Source organism: Suricata suricatta, chromosome 6 (genome assembly GCF_006229205.1).
Source record: "Suricata suricatta isolate VVHF042 chromosome 6, meerkat_22Aug2017_6uvM2_HiC, whole genome shotgun sequence".
NCBI lineage: Eukaryota > Metazoa > Chordata > Mammalia > Carnivora > Herpestidae > Suricata > Suricata suricatta.
This window is the reverse complement of record NC_043705.1, coordinates 62406399-62409148: the sequence shown is the minus strand read 5'-3', so window position 1 is coordinate 62409148 and position 2750 is coordinate 62406399.

Sequence of the window (2750 nt, the reverse complement as noted above, 5' to 3'; positions counted from 1 at the left end):
TGTAGAATTTAAGAAACAAAGCAAATGAAAAAGAAAAAAAAAGGGACAAACCAAAAAACAGACTCTTAATTTTAGAGAACAAACAGATGGTTATCAGAGAGGAGGTAGATGGGGAGATGGGTGAAATAGGTAAAGGAGATTAAGAGTACACTTATCTTGATGGGTACTGAGTAATATATAGAACTGTTGAATCACTATATTGTATACCTGAAACTAATTTAAACAGCTAACTATACTGGAATTAAAATAAAATAAATAAAAATAAAATATCAAATACATATCTCATTTTGTTTAATTTGGGAAGCCTTGCTTTCAAGTACACTTCCTAGATAATCTTATCTAACTGGAATTTTTTTCCACAAGGGCCACTGTATTTCTAGGCTGTAATTTTCCTGATGCCGGCAGTGGTTTGGCAGGACCCCAGCCAAAGATGCAGTGGAACTACATTTTTGTCCAGCCTCATTTTATGGCCCTAACATGAAGGTTACTCAACCAAATTCCTCGGTACACAAAACAAAGTTAGATTTTGCCATTTCTGCTAGATTTCTACAATTGCCAGGACCATAGATCTTGGGCATAAAATAAGCCAGGGCACCAAATGTGGCATGCTTGATTCTTTAGAATTTAAAGATCTTATTAGCTAAGCCTTTGGGTTTCTTGGAGCTAATACCTAAGATGCACTGTGCAGTTGGAGATTATGTTTGTTTCACATTGTACCTCGTGGCAGAGATGTTTTCTTGAGGTTGGAAGGTGACTGCCTATCAAACTAACCCATTCTGTGATCAACTTATCATTCACAGGAGTCTTCTTGAGGTGGTGAACCCTCTAATAGCCTTTAAATGCTCAGTAGGTGCCTACCAATTTTTGCAGCTTTTTGGCTTCCAAGATCCTCGCTAGGATAGATTTTATCTATATAAAATAAGGCAAACGTGTGTATCTTAGTGTAATGACTGCATCCTGGCCACAAGAAGGCTCTGTGTTTACCAACAACAATTCCTGTGGAACATGGCTGCAATTTTTCACCCAGGAATCATAGTCTGAAAAGTGAGGGACCTGGCATTGGGCAGACTCTTCTGCCAGCTCAGCTGAGCTCCAGGTAAATATGCCAGCTCAGTAGGGCTCCAGGCATAACCATCTGCCAGCTCAAGCTGAGTTGCCTACCAAAGGAGAGCCAATTAGAACAAGAGCTAAAAGCCAAAAAAGAGTGCACTCAGAACCAAGAGGAACTTAGCTATAAACCTCAAAAACAGTAAGAGAGACAGTGAATTCAGATGGTTCATGGATACCACGCCTGTGTCTCTCTCTGTTGTCCTGGAATGTTGCTGGAAGTTCAATTCCTATCCTGTCGCTGCCACCAAATCTGTTTAAGTAACAAAAATTCAACACAGTAAATTTGTTTATTTTTTAAAAAACATTTATTTATTATTGAGAAACACAGCATGAGCAGGGGAGGGGCAGAGAGAGAGAGAGACAGAATCTGAAGCAGGCTCCAGACTCCAAACTGTCACCACAGAGCCCGATGCAGGGCTCGAACTCACAAATCGTGAGATCATGATTTGAGCCAAAGTCAGACACTTAACAGACTGAGCCAACCAGGCACCCCAGTAATTTTAAAAGATCTAATCAACTTTACTAATTGATTCATGAATCAGGTGGCATGCAATCTAGTAAATAGAGGGACACTTCCTAAACATCACTTTTATACACACTGGAAAACCAAAAAAATTCTTTTGTTCACTTTATTGAAATATTATTGTGGTGATCTGAAACCAAGCCTGAAATATCTCTGAAGTCATGTGTGCATTTGAGTCAGTTCCTGAATTTACCAATTTGCAGCTTTATCTATTCATGTGCCACTACCACACAGTTTTAACTACTAAAGCTTTAGAACGTTATTTAACATATTGTAGGGATTACTTTATTTTTATTCTTGTTAGTTACACTTTTCTAGTGAGTTTTCGGATACTTTTTTTTATACTGCCTTTGTATTGATTTTGTACTTCTTTTCCATTAATTTAATCAATATTAAATGGGTTGGCCATTCCTAGAAAATCCATTTTCTGTGGGTTTCATTCCAGTTAAATAAAGAGAGTGATCACCACTTAGAACATTTTGCCTCATTTGCTGCCAAGGAAGCAGACTGCTTCCTGCAAATATGGCAGGAAGATTTCTGATTCTTTTTTAGATTCTTTTTTAGAGTCCCACATCTGCTAGGCTAAGTCAAATTGCTACTTGCATTGCACAACACAGTCCATGTACCCTTCCTGCAAAAAAAGGCTTGCAGTTTGTGGATTTCAACCCGAGTATTTCATTTTTGAAAGCTGATGTTGGCAGGTGCTTTTAGAGACCTACTCTAAAACTGACATGCCCCACGTTCTACTCCTCATTCAGTCCCGCATTGCTGCTGCCCAATCTGAATTGTTTTTGTCAATTCATAGTTTTATTCAGGGACTGGAGATTATATGTTTCTTAGCTTCTCTGAAAATGTCTTTCTTTAATTTTTATTTCCTATTCTTGTTAGTTTTGTGTACATTTTGGAATAGCAGAGGGAGAGAGATTCCTGACTTTAATAGCCAGGTTCTCACTGGAAGTTCTGATGTTGCCATTTTCACATGCCTGTTCCAGCTAACATCTGTGTGTTTGCAGTTCTGACCACGGAATGCCACTGTGCACAGTAAGCCACTCTGGGCTTTCCCCATACCTGAAATTTTTCTTAAAATCCCACCACTAGCTTCCTTTTCATATAATTG